Below are 17,666 nucleotides of genomic sequence, written 5' to 3' on the forward strand. Positions count from 1 at the left end.
CTAGGATTTCTTCAACTGGACCCGTATCTTCAGGGAGTTCGAAACTCGTACGCATTTCCAATTCTGATATTCCTTCTTTGGTTAGGACTGTATCTATCTTTGTATTTGATAGTTCGGCTTCGAGAGCCGTTTTTCTTTTGTTCTCGGCCACATAGGCCGAAATCTTTTCGAAGAACGCAGACTCAGACATGATTAATGTCATCGTCCCAGCCCGTTGGCCGTACTGCTGGATAATTCTCCGATGTTGCTGGATCTGGTGGACCATCCTGTCATACCCTAATTTTTGACCCCCCTGAGATGTCACATCCTAGGCGTCAAATTTAAAAATGTTTCTTGATCGGTTTGGAAGCCGTGATCAAGATTTCATTCATTCACTCATTCTTTGCAAATAATTTCATGTCCGTGGAGGTTTTTTCAAACAGAGTATGCCATTTCCAATTTATGGATTCAAGAGGATTGTTTGGAATTTATTTGATGACTTTTGGCCTATGGATTCATCATGGTGAAGAAATTCGTTCAAATGGATTGCTTGGAAGAAGGTACAAGTTTAAAACAATTCAAGGAAATTTCACCAAAATTGCAAGAAATGTCCTTTTAGCCCATTTGTTGGAAAAAATCATTTCAAATGATTAATCAAAGCCATAAATCCAAATGCAATGTGCTATCCGAATTCATGATGCAAGAATATGTTTCAAGTCTTTAAATTCAAATTTTCACTACATGGATATTCCACCATTTCCTTTTCAAAAGGGATCATCCAAGTTTTCAACATTTCAAAGGAATTCAAATTCCATTCAAGAAATATTCAAGTTTCATACAATTTCATTCCAAGAATTCTAAAAGGAAATTCAAGCATTTTTACAAATGGAGTTCTTTACATGAAAAAAGTTCCAATTTCCAAATGAATTACAAGGTGGACTTCATTCAAAATTCAAGATGTTACAACATTTAAAGTTCCATTGATTCTCAAGAATACAATGTCCAAATTCATACAATTCTAAGGTGGAATGAATTGGAATTACAACAAGCGAAAATGCAAAGCTTCTTGAATTCTTCAAATCTTCAAGCTTCCATTCTTCAAGTCCAAATTCCTCATGTCACATGAAAAAGAAACAAAAAGGGTGGAATTAGCAAAAGATCAACAAAAATAATTCAAGAAGGGCCCAAAAGCCCAAATCAAGTCAAAGATGTCAAAAAGTCAAAGAAATATTTTCATGTCATACTACACTTAGAAGCTTACTAACTTGTTATGACATGAACTTATGCACATGTGTCGTGGAACTACAAGAGTTATGAAGAATATATTTCCATCCCATGTGCATATTCTCCCATGTGCACAAACTTGTGGAGCTTTGCCATTAAGCAAACTTAGCATGAAAGAAACTTTTGCAATGATTATTTTGGGAAAGAATATTCTTTGCAATGATGACAACTTAGTAACTAAGTGAGCTTAAGGACTAAGCTTTGGTTCCAAAATGACCAAAATTATCCTTCATTTTTTCCTCTATATATAGAAGAAAGGCAAACCAATTATGACATGAAAAAAAATCGGAGAACACACACAAAGTTCTCACACTTCAAAGCTTCTTTCACATAAAAAAGGTCTTGTAGAAGTAGTAAGAACTTCATCTACAAGATAAAAAAAAAAGAGAGAAGAGAAGTAAGTGTTTCATACCTCACTTACTAGCATCCTTCAACAAACTTGAAACTTCATCTTCAAGTCTTCAACTTCCAGCAAGCTCAACCTTTGAGCATCCCTAACATCCAAAGTTCCTGCAACATCCAAACTCCCTTTCAAACCTGCAAATTGAAAGGAAGAAGCAGCAACAATTGAATCACTTCGGTACACAACAAGTTGCGGTTCTAAATCATTCAACACCAACAATTCAAAAGCAAAAATTCAGCAAAGCACGGTTCAGAACAACATCAACAAAAACCATTAAGAAGCGGTTCAGCAACAACAATTCTGAAGCAGTAGCAGCAAGAATTCGTAGCAATAGCAAGCTTGCAGATTTTTGGTAGCAGGAGTAGTTAAAGACGTACCTCAACGTTAATCCGGCAAAAACCTCCTCACCGTAGGTAAGTCATCTCCACCTTACTCTTAAATATTTGCTTTTATTCGCTTCTGCAGATATCATTCTTGTATGTTGTTTGAAAACCAAAAATACAGAGACTATAAACGAATTATTGCTATGTCGTAACAAGAAAGAAAAACGAAATTGAAGTACAAACCTTGTGTTTGTTTTCAATCAAAAGAGACCAGATGCTTTTATGGTTGTTTCACCGAGAGTGAGAACTGTTAGCATAGCGAAAGTAAGAGCTTATGTTGTTGTTGTCCATTGCGAAAAAGAAAACATTGTTGTCGCTGTTGTTCATCAAGAGAGAGATGGAGAGCGTTGTTGTTGTCTTTGTTCACAAAGAAAACTCGCGAGAGCTTGAAGGATGAGCACCGAGAGAGGAGCCTGCCGTCGTTATTGTTGTTTCGCAGGAAATGGAACCAAGTGAGAACTCCCTTTGTTGTTGTCCGGCGAGGAAAACAATGAAAGAGAGGAAATGTTGTGTTGTTGTTGTTCTAGTGAGAGAACGAAAAACATGAGGCCAAGAGGGAGAGAAAGTCTTTCCTTTGATCTAGGGTTTTCAAAACCCAGTTAAGTTACTAAAGGGGAGGCGGATCCGGGTCATCCTGACCCGACCCGGTCCGGTCCACTCTCCTCTTTTTATTTTTAATTCAGCTTTCAGCATAATGGGCCTTACCCCTCATCCCAATTAAACCCCCTCTGGCCCCAAATATTAAGTTTTTTTAAAACTATTTCTTTTAGAAAATTATCTTTCATAAAAATGATTTAGTTTTTTTATATTTTTAATATTTTTTTAAACTATTTCTTTTAGAAAATTATCTTTCATAAAAATGATTTAGTTTTTTTATATTTTTAATATAGGATTTTAATTTTCTTTTATAATCTTTATTAAAAACTCAAAAAAATATATTAGATACATACTTATATTTATGTTTCTAAATTATTTTTCTTCTTTCATAAAACTACAAAAAAAATATCTTTTCTTAGATTAATTTTGTTTAAGTTTGATATTTTCATATTATTTTGTATAGTTAATCATTTAAATTTTTATTTGATAACTGTTGCATATTACTTGAATTTTCTCACTTCATCCAAAACTTAGAGATTATTTCTCTGTTGTCTTTTGGATTTGTCTGTTTGTTTGGTCTTCCATTTGCTTTAGAAGTCCTTAAACAATTACTGGAAGATCATAGAATGTTGTAAGCTGTGAGCTTATCCGACGTTTCTATTTTACTGGTGTGGATGCTTAATATCTGTTGAGATCCTAATTTATTCCAAGCATATCACTTGAGGATCAAGGTAATACCTCAAACTCAGAAATCTAATTTCTCATTCTTCGAGGTAAGCCTAAAACTCATAAAACTGTTTTTCATAACAGTAATCATTTCAAATCACCAATCAACTGTTTTCACAACAGTAATCATTTCAAAAATCACAAATCATTTTCAACTGTTTTTTATAACCAGTACTGTAAAGTACTGGGCCTCTAATAGAGTGTAAGTCCCAAAAACCTTCTCTTCTTAGCTTGTTTTCAAAACTGTATTTTCAAAATCTTCTTTCTGTTTTCAAAACATTCTTCTGGTATTTGAAGGGCATTATTCCCGGTGAAACTCTTCAGATACCTATGTGACCTTTGTCCATCTTCACTTCTTCTGTTTTCAAAAACCATTAACTGTTTATCATATATTCAACTGTCATCAACAAAACAACAAAAATTACTGTTGAGGCTCTGTACATACTTCTTCAATGGCCTTCACTCCATCCAGGTTAGGCTTTACAAGCTTTCAATTTACAGTCTTTATTTAAATTACTGTCAAATATAAATTGTGCATATATTAGTTTAGAACTACGTTTGAGTATAAACCCTAGGACAGTTAAACTATATATATATATTATAGGAATATGGCCTAGGATTGAGAATGTCTTCCCGGTGAAGGCTCTTTCCTAATTAGAGATCTGTAGTTCAAACCCCCAAGATGAATTATTCCCGGTGAAACATCTTGGTAAAAACCTTAGAATCCAAATAAATAGGACACATCCACCCAAAGAGGAATTATTCCCGGTGAAACCTCTTACCCATTTGCTTAGAGCCAAAATAAGTTCAAAACTACATAGCTTCCTCTTGTGCTATAACAAGGACCCTCGATTAGCCTCCTCTTGGGCTTTGTACAAGGACCCACAGGCTTCTTAAAAGCATTTCCAGCTTCCTCTTGAGCTTGTATACAAGGACCCATCAGGTTTCTTATAAACATAGGAACAGGTCTTTAGCCACCTTTTAGCCTACCCTGGTGAGTTTCTTCCAATTTAAACCAGACTTTAAACAAGCTAAGTTTGTCTCAATTTTGCATTGAGTACACCTTTTGGAATGAGAGACATGGACAGTCTCTGTCACCCTTATCTTCATCAATCTTCCTTAGCAGAGTCTAGGATCCATGCTTTGGGTCATCCTCAGCATTGAGTCAGCCTTCATCTTGGGCTTTAAACAAGAAGTCTCCATTAGATAATCTTTCTGCCATTCATTTTCAACAAAACCCCTGGAAAGGGTTAGCCTCCAAAGTCAATTAAAATCAACCTCCATTTCAATAAATCCCTGGAAAGGGTTAGCTTCCACACATTCTTTCATTTTTAATATAAACCCCTGGAAAGGGTTAGCCTCCAAAGTCAATTAATAAAAAATGTCAAAAAAATAAAGATTCATTTCTCTTAGGAGATAATTTCCCCAAAAAGAGTCAAAACCCCTGGAAAGGGTCAGCCTCCAAAAACATGATAAAGTCAGTCTTTTAACAGACAAATTCACCAGCTGAGTCAAAATCCCTGGAAAGGGTTAGCTTCCAAAGAAAAACAGTCTTTTAATAAATAAAATCTCCTCAGTAGAGTCAAAACCAACAAAAACAGTTAGCCTCAACCTTGGGCTTCATACAAGGCACCCAAACAATAAAACTCCCCTGTCAAAAGTCAGCCTCAACCTTGGGCATTGTACAAGGCAGATAATAGAGTCTCCCCAGTGAGTTCTTCATCACTCAGTAGCCACAACCTTGGGCTTTGTACAAGGCAGATAAACCATATTTTCATGTGTCAAAGATTCCTAACACCTAGGATCTTTTCCCCATAGAGTCATCCATACTCAATTCATTTATTTAAGAGTCTGCCACAACCTTGGGCTTTGTACAAGGCAGAAAATAATGTTTTCCCTAGCTAGAGTTAGCCACAACCTTGGGCTTTGTACAAGGCACATAAAATAGAGTCATTCATTCAATTATCAACAGTTAGCCACAACCTTGGGCTTTGTACAAGGCACACAAATAGAGTATCCCTAAATAAGAGTCAGCCTCAATTCTGGGCTTTGTACAGAACACAAAAATACCCTGTAATTAATTCCCAGTGGAGTCATCTCCCAGAGTCAATAATAATTAATTAATCAATCAAAAAGCCTCAAGCTTGGGCCTCATACAAGCCAGCTAAAGTCAAATCTTTTATACAATAGATAGACATAGCTTATCTCTATAGAGAGATATTTTTACTACTCTACCACATTCAAACAAACAAACATTTCCATTTCAATTTCAATTTTAATCAAGTCTCCCATTTAGGATTTTGAAAGGCATGAGCTGGCAGTAAAACCCAGACATGTGGTAACTTTCCCTAATTTGGATGAGCATCTTTCTTTCATTGAAGAGGCATTTGACTGGTATACTTGCACATACACAAGTAAGGTCCCCCTCTTGAATGAAATGAATTCAGTTATTCTGTCACTCTTTTAAAATGTTTGTGGTAGAATAGTACAAATACCTCTCTGTAAAGATGATTTCATGTCTCTTTACTGTAAACAGAGATTTAATTCCAAGCTTCAACCTTGAGCTTCAAGCAAGGCACCAAAAATAATTAATTTCCCTAGTTAGTTTCCCGAACTACATTAAGCTCTGACTTCCACTAGGGATATGTAGGCATGAGGTTCACAAGGAATCTCAGCGAGCTAATAAAATGCCAAAAATAGTCAGTTTGTCTGTCTGTCTGTCTTTTCAAATCAATTAAATTCCTTCTCCTAACACAAAGGAGAAACTTTCCCAATCTTTAGCAATAAACACAATCACAATGACACATAGAAGGTTCCTGTAGAGTACTACAGATATGTAGGGTGTTTAAACACTTCCCTATGTATAACCGACCTCCCGGACTCCAGAATTTCTAGTCTAGGTGAAATCCCCACACTTAGCAAACTCCTAGGGTTTAGTTGAGATCTTTTTTTCCCTTTCCTACTCGTAGGACCAATAAGAAAGTTCGTGTGATATCGTAGGAAAAACTGAAATAAAATTCATCCCACCACGGGCGCATTCTCCTTCCAAATTTCGCGTGAAGGGTTTAGCGTGCCGTCCTCCCAAGTGAAACGGGGAGGTAAAGAAAACGACCACCACACATCCATGATCTCCCTATCCCATTGGAATCCGTTTGGGTGTAAAGTCAAATAGTACATTGCATTTTTGTTTGGGGTATACATCTCTTCAGCAGCATGACAAGGGCCTATGTTTGCCAAGTTCCTGTCGAAATTGTTTTTGTTCACCTGGTTGACCTCAGCCATGTAATAACTCTGATCACCTTCGATATTCTCCACTATACCATCTTCTCTCCAAATTGTCACCCTCTGATGCATGGTTGAGGGTACAACTGCTACTCCATGAATCCATTCCCTACCAAGCAAAAGGTTGTAGTTTGCTTTTGCTGGTATAACCATGAACATGGTTGGCCTGGTAACTGAGCCTACTGTCAAATTGACTTGAACAACTCCCAGAGTTTGTCCTATTTTGCCTTCGTAGTTAGATAAAACCATGTTATGTGGCCTTATATCCGTATCGAACATACCAATTCTTTTTAGCATGTATTGAGGCATTAGGTTCACTGCTGCTCCCCCATCAACTAGGACTTTATTTATGCCCACGTTCTCAATCTTAGCCCTGATATAGAGTGGCTTCAAATGATTTCGCATACCCTCATCAGGCCTTTCGAAGAAAGCATTCTGTTCTTCTACTGCACCGTTATTCAGCACATAGTAACACACGGGTCTGTGTTTTGCCATTTCTTCGATATCAGCCTTTTCACAGTCTTCTACTTCAGTTTCCTGATTAAACTCGTGAGGGAGTACCGAGACAACATTGCAATTCAAGTTTATAGATGACACTCCATCAGAGTCAAAATCATTTGTCATTCTATCCTCTTCTTTCCAAGAATTTGAACGCATCTTGTCTTCTTCATCCAAGAGTTTTTCAGCTTCGAATAGTCTGCGTTCCACCGGAGGTTTGTTCGACTTTGCCCCCTGGTATGGGACTTGGTTGCTACTAGAGTCTCCAGCTTCTCTTGGCCTGTATTCCTTCTGAGCCTTTTTTATTCTCTGATGCCTTCTCCACTGGGACCGAGACATAGGATTTTTTCCTTTATAATTCTCCAACCGATACACCTCTCGATTTGATCTTTGAAATTGTTTCCTATATGCCATTGCAGTTCTACCACCTTGGTCCCAACTTCGCCATTTGTTGGTTCTTGCATCAGCTTGTACCCACCTGTCCCTGGGTGCATTTGCAGGGACTTTGAACGTCACCCTTCGAGTCCTAGGATGTGGGCTATCAGGCCTCTTTGTTGGAGTCCAAATGTCGAAACCGTACAGGTTGGGACGCAACCCCTGAGTTTCTTGACTCATGTAGTAATGCACACGTTCGAATGATCGTGCTAGCATTTCGTCATAGACTGCCCCACATCTTGGGCAGAGAGCAACTTCAGTGTTTTCTTTGTGGCATCTGACCAAAAATCCTACCAAGCTTTCCTCCATCTTTGGGTACAGTTGTAGTAGGGGATTTGGCTCTCTTCCTGGGTGTTCCCACCTTTCGCGTCGAACCCTTTCGAAGTTGGCTTCGACCCTTCGATTCAGCATGATCGAACACCTTGGACACATCCATTGCTTACCACCGTTTCTCTCGTGGCAATTCCAGAGATATTCTTTGAGGCTTTCGGTTCTTGGAGGAACTTTGATGCCCCCATTTTTCCTTGTCATCCATGTCTCTAGTTCGCCAAATTCAGACACTGGTCGTCTGGCGCTAACCATGTTAACCGCTGCTGGAGGGACTTCAGAGATCTGGATTTTCTGGAGTTTCATCCTGAGGTCTTCAGTGGCCTCGCTGTTTTCTTCCTTCGAGGCTTCAGTTATTTCTGCCTTGGAAGACTCTTCAACATCAGTATTGAAGATTATGTCACTATTTAGGCTTTCAGTAGCCTGCTTTCCATTGAACATTGCTTTAGTCTCCACAACCTCGATTTCAGAAACCTCCACCATGTTGATATCTTCTACCTCGCAGAGGCTGGCGTCAGCAATGTTTAGGGGATTGGTATCGACCCTCATATGACTCTTGGTCTTGTCAGCAAACTTCAACCTTCCATCATTGAGAGCATTTTGAATTAGATCCCTGAAAAGAAAACATTGAGAAGTTTTATGGCCTAAAAACCCATGATATTTACAAAAACCTCTTTTCTTCCGTTGTTCCAATGGAGGAATTTTTGAATTTGGAGGTAGTATCATTTGGCCATCTTTTACCAATAAATCAAATATTTCATCACACTTGGTAATGTCGAATGTATAAGTTTTCTTAGGGAACCTATCATTCTTATCGTTTTCTACTGGATTTTTTCCATTGGCAGGATTTAGCAGTTTGCAAGCATAAGGTGGCGCTTCTTTCAATTCAGCCAAGTCTATTTCAACTTCTTCAGGGCTATATGAGTCATCGAAAGACTCATTCTCAGCATCCTTGGCTTCGACGTATGCCACTCTTTCTTTCTTATAACTTTTATTTGCCCTAGCTTTTTCTGCCTTCAGGCGTTCGACTTGTCGAACCCTATCTGCTAATTGGGCCATGTCCCTAAGGTATTGGGTATCTAGTTTCTTTCTTATTGAATAATCTAGACCACCTGCAGCCATTTCAACAAGTTCGTGCTCTGGGACTGTTGTAAAACACCTTGACTTCAACAGACGAAACCTATTTAAATAATCATCAATTGTTTCTATGAATTTTCTTTTAACACTGGCCAATTCTTTCAAACTTATCTTAGTTTGGCCCATGTAGAATTGCTCATGGAAAAGTCTTTCCAAGTATGCCCATGCATCTATCGAATTTGGTGGCAAAGTAGTAAACCAAATGAAGGCATTTTTTGTCAGTGAACTAGGGAAATATTTGATCCTTAAATCCTCATTTCCCGCTAAGTCTCCTGCTTCCGTCAAATATCTAGCAATATGTTCCACCGTTGACTCGTTCGTTTCGCCTGAAAATTTTGTAAATTTGAGTACCTTAGTGCCCCTAGGCAATTCTGTTTGCATGATATAATCTGATATAGGGGATGTATAGTTTGGACGTCGAAGTCCAGTACTAAGGCCATTGTTGGCCATAACCCTTTCTATCATGGCAGTTAAGTTATTTTCTGTAGCCAGATTTTCTCTTCTGACTCTTTGAACAATCTCATCTGGGTGTTCGTTCCTACCCACAATCCTTAATCTGGGTTGCTCCTCCTCCGTTTCTTGTCGGACGGGGACAGTTCTTTGATTTGATGCTTCTAAGTTAATTATTGGAGTTCCTTCGAACACCTCTGTTCTTCGTGAGGGGCCTACATCCCTAGTAGCCGTCCTAGATGATGGAACTATGTCTTGTACACGTTCTAAAATGGGCCTCTCTTCTTGATTCGAAGGCTGTTTGTCTTTCCTTTTAGGTGGCGTTACTCCCATGAATTCTGCGATTCAATTCATCTGAGATGATATCTTTTGGAAAGTCTCCATGTTTTCTCTATTCGTAGTAGTAACATTTGCCATTAGTGGGCTTAAAACCGAAGTCAATTCTCTGGCCAAAACCCCTACCATATCATGGTTGCTTGCATCCATTTCTTGTCGAAATGCCGCTTGGTTATTTGTGGTAAAGTGAGGCATCTGGGTAGAGAAACCAGTGTTATGTGCGCTTCGACCCACTGAACTAACATTTGGTGAAAATGTCGCATTGTTAGTTGGGGCATATATATGTCCTGTCCCTCGTACGCCTGTTCCATATGGGTATGGCATTCCGTATGGATTATTTGGTCTCCATTCGAAAGCGGAGTTCGTGCCTTGACCAAATAAATTGTTTGCAGCATTTGTCGAGGCAAACAATACGTCCTCTGCGCTTGTGGATGAGGGTGCGGTTGTCGACACTGAAACTGGAACAGTCCCTGAGGGTGCTGTATTATTTTCAGGCATAGTCTGGGAATTATCTGCAGGTCTCGATCCATTTGGACCCGTTGCATCTCGTGGTTCTTGAGTAGAAGTCGAATTTGCCGCTCCTGATCCTGAACCTTGTGGGGGATCTTGATTACCCCCTGCACTGGCCGTAACGACCATTTTCCTGTTGTACCTTCGTTTGGGAATCGGTTGTGCACTGTTCTTTAATTTACCGTTCCTAAGGTTCATACAAGATCTTGATATTGTCTAGACAAAAATAAAGCAATTGATTAAAACAATCTGCTTGACACTGTCCCACTGGGCGTGCCAATTTGTTTACGGTGATTTCCGGTAAACAACCGCTAGTCTTCCAAACTATAATAAATATGATTTGGTTACTTGCAGGATCGACTAGATTGATCCTAGGACACATAGCCAAGAAGATTGTTATCAATGTTTGTTCGAACCATATTCATTATTTGTCTTCTTCAATAAGCGTTGTTCGATTAACAGAACAAATAGTCTTGACAATCACTTTGTTACATATAAATGTGACTTCAACGAAGTGACATGACATAAAAAATTAAATGGACAATTGAAACGTAAAGAATCTTAAATTGCAGAAATATAAAAGACTTTGAAAGTAAATAGCATGAAAGTAATTCGAAAGTAAATGACGTTAAAGTAAAGATGCAGAAACGTAAATGGCAAGAAGTAAACGAAATGCAGTAATTCTGAAAGATAAAAACAAGAAGATAATACACATGTATTAAAATGGTGGTGTCATACGTACATTTTCTCAGCGAACTCTTTCTCTTAACGCTTGATACTTGAGTAAATATGTGAGTGATTTGTACAAAATGAACACACAGAATCCTAACACTAAGACTCCTATTTATACTAGTTTCGACCTTAACGGTCCTATACTAATCTGCTGCCACGTTTCTCATCAGAACTTCCAGCGAAGCCATCTGTTGTTGAACGGTTATGAAACCGTCTTCGAATTTCAAATCTTCCCGCCTGAGTCCATCTTCGACGCGTGGCAGTGTATTAAACAAACACTACTAAAAAACACGCTAAGTAGTAATACTTGAATACATATTCTATGAATTTTGTCTAAGTCCCGAAGACATATGCTTTCATTAATCTTTCAGCGTTCACTTATCTTCATCGAACTTAGAAGTCTTTATTTTTCGAAGCATGACCATCAGTAGCCATTCTTTCCTTCGATTCTCAACTCCTTCGAAGGATAAACAACATAAAACGAAATCTTCAGCTAACAGGGGCTGAATGCACTGGCCCGCGGCATGAGCTTAGTGTAGGTAGGCACCTCTCCCCAGCCAATAATGTCTGGGAAGTGCTGTAGTATCCAATCCTGAAAAAAACACGGTTATTTTAATTTACTATCACAAATATATAATAAGTAAAAGAGGATAAGATTGTTACCACTAAAAAGGTACAACTGCCTGCCACCGTCCTCGCCGTGAGGAAGATGAAATGAGGAAGTCTCCTGATGCCATCTCTCGACAAATGCCATCAGCATCCTATTATGTATCATCGTGTAGCCCACCTGACAAAGATCCCTTGGGTCAGAAGCTGATAGTACATCCTGGAACCACGACTCGGTAGGCTGCGCAAGACCCGCAATCTTCTGACCGTGGTTGTAGAACCTCTGCGGATCCCTATCCTGATTTTTTTTTAAAATAAACACAATGCATAATAATAAAATTCAGAAAACAAAGAAAAAAGTAATTAACAAAGAAAATTTACCTCTCCATCCCATATATGCCTAGCTGCATGATCAACATACCCTGTCAAAAGGGATACATCTATAGGACCCCTAGGATACCAGATAGGCTCTGGCACCGGCTCATCCTCGTGTCCCGCTGGAAGTGGCACAACAAATCTTGTATTTCCCGTCACTGGCACAAGAGTAGAAGTAGGAGTATAAGAAGTACCACGACGTCTGCGGGAGAGTAGCATTTGTGAGGGACCCTCAGCATCATCCTGGGGCCTCCGTGAAGTAGTAGTAGACAGGGAAGGCCCCTCAACTGGGATAGATGGAGAAGGCCCGGCTGGAACGGGTGTCTCAACTGGGACAGATGTAGAAGGCCCGAATGGAGCAGGTGTATCAGGTGAAACAGCAGCTCCATCAGTCACCTGATATACTACATGCGTCTGTTCACGCCGCACGGATGCATGCTATGCATTCCTCCCATATATATCTCTATCAGGACCGTGAGTCATGATGCCTGCATTGTGATAACACCTACTTAGTTAATATGTATACATACATAAATAATGATTTATAAATAAACAAGAAATAAGAAAAAAATCCTCTTTCCGTAGGTGCATCTACGGAAGCACTTAAGTTTCAAAATTTATGGTGCTTCCGTAGCTGCACCTACGGAAGCACCTTGGTTTCAAAAATGTAAGGTGCTTCCGTAGATGCACCTACGAAATGCCCTAACGTTCATCTCTTTCGTAGGTGCATCTACAGAAGACACTAAAGCTCAGAATCACAACAATGGCGTAAGTGCACTGTTTAGTCACCCAAAAACCCCATTTGTTTTGTTGATCATCCAAAATAAACCACAAATAGAATCTACATTGTCTCTAAGCAATATATCTAATCCTATCCAATCATTTTTACACATAAATATCATATTGTAATTCGATTTCAGAATACTCTAAAATAAATCAAAATGTCAAAAACGTACCGATTAAATAATGATTTGAACTTGATGGAATGTCTTGATGCTTGATGTTGACAATGTAGGTCGAGTGTTTGAGAGTTTGAGAGTGTTTGAGATTGTTTGGAGTTTAGAGAGTTTGAGAGAAAAAAGTTTGAAACGAAGAGAAAGAGGGAGGGGAAAGGTCTGACGCGAGTTATAACGTCAGACCGTTCCGTAGATACATCTACGGAAGTCTTCCGTAAGTGCGGCTATGGAATAAATCAGCGTTAAACAAAAAAAGGGTTCAACTCGGATTAAAGGTTCACCCAAGTTCAAGATTAGCGTGTGTAAAATTTTGGTTTGAAGATTGAAGACTAACCACTTCAGGTTTCTGTTTGGAAAGAAGACTAAACGCTTCAATTACTTGTTTGGAAAGAAGACTCGTCGCTTCTCTCCTTGTTCGCTGTTTGGTTAGAAGTTAGCCACAAACTTCATTTTCCTTGTATAAGAGGGTTCGAGAGTCCATCATACTAAAAATTCTTAAGTTTATTGGATACTCTTAAGAACAAATCTTGGGGAGAGGATTATGTATTTTCTTTTTTACTGAACCCCTATAACTTTTGGTGTTATCTCTCCACCGCTTAACTCTTTAATTTCTACATTTGATTTTCCGCTGCTCATTTGTAAAACTTTTCTAAAATATTTTTAGACTATGTTATTGATCCTAAAAGTTGTTCAAAGTCAAGTTTTACTGAAACACGTAATTCACCCCATCTTCTTGTGTGTGGAGTCACATGTCCAACATTCTTAGTCTAACTCTGATTTAAAGATTGATCGCCTCAGGAGGAAGATTGTTTCCAACAAGAGATTCTTTATAAACACACCTCCATCTTTTTAATTGTATTAGGTTTGAATTGCAGAAATCTAGGTTTCGGATTTTTATTCAAAGTATTAATAATGAGTTATGGGAAACTATAATCAAAGTTTCGTTTATTCTTACTCACAAAATTAATAGAAAAGTAGTAGATAAATATGATTTCCTTTGGATTGAAGAGGAAAAGAGAAAATTTGAAATAGCTTTCAAAATAAAGAATTTCATAATAATGTCTCTAAATTATAGTAAATTCTTTTATGTTCACAATTGCAAAACCGCCAAGAAAATTTGGGATACTCTTGAAATGATATATGAAGTTTCTCCAAGTATCAAACAAGAGGAGATGAACACACGAGACGAAGAAGATGAAGATGTTACCTATAAATGTTTTTCAAATTTTGGAAATATTAGAAATTATATTTGAATTTGTGGTGAAATTCTAGTTCCAATGGTATATTAATTCGTCAAGTTCGATTGTGTTTGGCCGTTATCGGAAAATTGTCCAAAACTGTTTTGATGTATTCTTCCATGTTTTCGGGTGTAATTGTTTTATATGGAAATTTGCATTTTTGATTTTGCGGGTGTTCACTATTTTTATCAGTCAGAGCCTTTTTATCCGAGTACTTTAATTGCAATTTTAATAATTACCAAAGAATTTTAATGAACTATATTGCACATAGATAACTTTGGTATGTTCATTTTTATTTTCCGGTTTTTTGCATGGTCGAATTTTATCTGTTTCAGTCCATTTCAATTCCTTTTTTTATTTAAAAAAATTAAAATACAAACACTTTCAAGTTTTAGTTTGATTTTAATTTCAATTTTTATTTAATAAATTATCGAACCAAGGAGAATTTAGAGCATTAAAAAATAATTCAAAAACAATATTTTATTTCACGTAAATTGATTTTTCATTTTAGAAATTATAATACATTAAACTTGAATTATCAAAGCAAATGTGCATTTCATTTGAATTTAAATTTGCATTACAACTAACACACTTGAAACTACACATTTGAATTTGATCAAAACCTCATCCAATGGTTACAAAAGCATTTTCACATGGATTCACCTCTAAACAAAATAAATTCTTACTATATATATGAGTGCATTTTTACATCAAAAAATCATCCACAACTACCATTTCAATTATCAAAACTCTACCAATTTAAATTCTCAAAATTCAAGTTTCTTCAGCATAAAGAAACTTTGGATTTTTCTCCAATTCTTTTGAGTTCTTGAGGAATTATATTTTCACTTTCATTGCATTTATTTTACAGATCAATACCTACCTAAATCACCAACAAAAAATAGTTCAAATCAAAATCCATGGTTTAGTTCGATGTCGAACTCGGTTTTTGAAGTTTCTAGGATCTTGAATTTGAGTTTGGATTTGAGAAGAGGAGGTTGAAATGAGTCCAAATCTACAAAAATTTATGAATTGGAAGCTTGTTAGGACCTTTGTCGAAGTTTGATCGGAGAGCCTCATTGTCCACCATTATTGACTAGAGTGAGTTTAAGCATTTTCGTTCAAGTAAGTCTTTATCAATGTAGTTTGAGCGTTTTCTTTGTTTGGTTGAATTTATGCAATTATTTTGATCATTATTCATCATCTAGTTTCATATTTTGGTGCTAATTTGAGACTCTAGAAATTTTGACTCAAAACTCATAAACTCAAAAATGTCAAAATCATGAATCTCAGCCATTTTTGCGTAATTTGAACCAATTTTCCGCGCTTATCATGGATATGTAATTAGTTTCTTGTTTTGATCATTAATTTGGCCAAATCAAAGGAAAAACTCAACACTTTTTCTTCCATTTTTTGCTTTGATTTTCACGATTCGTTGCTTGTTTCACAATTCTAATTATATATTTGAATTCGTGGCGAAATTCTAGTTCTGGTGGTATATTAATTCGTCAAGTTCGATTCTGTTTGACCGTTATCGAAAAATTATCCAAGATTTTTTTTGATGTTCTACCATATTTTGGTGTGCAGTGGTTTTATATGGAAATGATAGTGCTTCAAAAAATGGACTAAGAGAAAGGAAAGAACGAAGGTTACTCAAAAGAGAAAGAAAAAGGAATCTTTGACCCTTTGTTCTTTTTATATATTTTTTGAATTTTAATTTGAAAGCTAATAAAAAATACTAATAAAGACAATATTTGTTTTTTTTCTCTTTTTTCTTTAAAATCTAAATAATAAAACTAATGATCTAGTAAGAAAATGATACTTTTGTGTGTTTTCTTTTCTTTAATTCATAATAAAATGAACACGAAAAGAGATAAAAATGATGAAATATATTAAAACTTGATGTGAGATTTTTTAAAAATTTCCTAATTAAGAGTCAAAAGTGAATAAAACTCTTAAAAAAATTATTTATTTATTTCCTAAGATACGTACATTAAAAAGTAAACCATAAAGAAAGAAAATTAGACCAGAACAAAATTGGGGTGCTACAAACATATCTTTTGTTGATCAGAAATGAAAGTGTAAAAAATACATTCATCCTTACCTCGAAGATATTCAATCAAAAGTTCCAAGAACCATGTTCAACTATCCTTTGTTTCCTCTTCAATAATAGCAAAAGCTATAGACAACATTTGGTATTAGGATCTCTATCAATAACTGCCAATATTTTTCCTTCATAAAGACCCTTTAGAAAGCGTCCATTAAGACCAATAACATGTCTACAAAGCTTGAAACTCTCCTTACATGTTGCATAACATATGTACAACTTTTTGAATTGATACCTTCTATCATTCCATCTCACATAAGTAAGAAATTAAACTTTACTGTTGACCCAAGATAGTCTTTAGAATTTCATGACAATAGTCATAAGTTCTTGTGTAATCCCCTAGGGATGAACCATCTACCATGTCTCTTGCATCAAATCTTGCCCTGATTTCCTTTTTCTTGTTGACCCCTACATTTCATTTCCTTTGCACCTTTTATTTTATATCCTTAATCTTCGTGCTAGGATTTTTTTTAAGGAATTTTGAATCCTCTTACTTAATCACTTAGTAGTTATCAACTTGACATTATAGTCTCTATTACAACTGTGAATGCCAATTACTTTCCTAAGTTTCCAAGATTCCTCCTTGTGCAACTTGGCACAATAGGCTTCTCATTCACAACCCTCTTTACATCTAACCCTAACCATTCTTTTGTCATTTTTAATTTACTTTGGCCCCCTACGAGATTGAATAACATAACTGGTTATTGCTTCCTTAGAATCACATTTGGTAGTAAAATTATGTCCCTAGCCCTCACATGTAATTAGCCATGTCTTTTTGCAGCTTGAAAATTAGAAACTACTTCTTATTAGTTATACTATTCTCATCACCTTCATCACTTTTACATCCATTTTCTAACTCTTCACTTCCATTACCTTCATCCTTTTGTTGTTCCCACTTGTGTTTATTTTTGTTACTAGTACCCTCTTGAGTATTGTCAAATTCAATTAGATTATCGATTTCATCATCCAAATAATCATCACTATCATCAAAGTCATCAAATGCAACTTCCGATGCACTATCATAGTTACAACTCTCATCCTCACTATCATCAGAGCTTACAGAACCAACCATGTCACCCTCATTCATCACTCATGCATTACCATCATCATTCATTTCACCATCTTGTACCTCACCATCACGAACACCATCACCTTGTACACCATCATACTGCCCTCACCTTCTTAAACACCACCACCTTGCACACCATCATGTTAGGTAAGAATGTGGACACAAAAGGCCTAGAATGGGAACTAAATAGGCCTATCCCCAAAAAGACAATTTCAAAAAACATTTTAGGTCCTATG

The 17,666-nt window shown here is 36.8% G+C and overlaps 1 long non-coding RNA gene across 2 annotated transcripts; it reads right to left on the bottom strand.

The window, feature by feature from the left end:
• Positions 1 to 870: 870 nt before the first annotated feature.
• LOC131630190 (uncharacterized) lies at positions 871 to 2,614 on the bottom strand. Of its 2 annotated transcripts, XR_009292276.1 has the most exons (4): positions 2,233 to 2,614; positions 2,044 to 2,125; positions 1,676 to 1,800; positions 871 to 1,091 (listed from the first exon to the last, which is right to left on the bottom strand). It is a non-coding gene; the product is annotated as an uncharacterized LOC131630190 (long non-coding RNA). The 2 variants fall into 2 exon arrangements; XR_009292275.1 differs by having other exon boundaries at positions 871 to 1,800.
• Positions 2,615 to 17,666: the final 15,052 nt, after the last annotated feature.

Source organism: Vicia villosa, linkage group LG1, assembly GCF_029867415.1.
Source record: "Vicia villosa cultivar HV-30 ecotype Madison, WI linkage group LG1, Vvil1.0, whole genome shotgun sequence".
Lineage (NCBI taxonomy): Eukaryota > Viridiplantae > Streptophyta > Magnoliopsida > Fabales > Fabaceae > Vicia > Vicia villosa.